The 406-nt window shown below is 29.6% G+C and overlaps 1 protein-coding gene across 1 annotated transcript in view; it reads left to right on the top strand.

Moving 5' to 3' along the window:
- The window catches only part of LOC144224336 (protein diaphanous homolog 2-like), a gene marked incomplete at both ends in the record, with an annotated part of 77,857 nt that overhangs the window by 53,810 nt on the left and 23,641 nt on the right, over positions 1-406 (top strand). The gene's annotated exons all lie outside the window — the stretch shown is intronic.

Below are 406 nucleotides of genomic sequence, written 5' to 3'. Positions count from 1 at the left end.
ATATGGGAGGAAAACTTCCCTGAGTTCATACATAACTATAGGTAATATACTTCTTCAGTTTTATTAAAAGGTACTCAAATGACTTAGAGATAAAATTCAATTCAAATAAACGTCTTATTCTCAATCCAAATATTTTGGTCCCTTAGTAAAAAAAAAAATGTTTAGATGTTATAGTATCTGACTGTAACAGGTCTGTGTGGTAGAAGCGTTTGATTCAAATACCAGGTATAATCTTCCTGTGGCAACAATTTTATGTGAAATGATTTTAAATATAAAAGATAGTTGCTATAGCATTGCCGGCCATTTGTTTCACACTCAGTAAATTTCTTACTTATGGTATTTGGAGGATATTGGAAAATACTTCAAAACTAAAAGAATTTTGAGATGGAATTTTTCTCTATGATAT

The sequence above is a fragment of the Crocuta crocuta genome, unplaced genomic scaffold (assembly GCF_008692635.1).
Source record: "Crocuta crocuta isolate KB4526 unplaced genomic scaffold, BGI_CrCroc_1.0 scaffold1749, whole genome shotgun sequence".
Lineage (NCBI taxonomy): Eukaryota > Metazoa > Chordata > Mammalia > Carnivora > Hyaenidae > Crocuta > Crocuta crocuta.
Note: the sequence above shows the minus strand (reverse complement) of the source record. Positions and strands in the feature narration are given on the sequence as shown.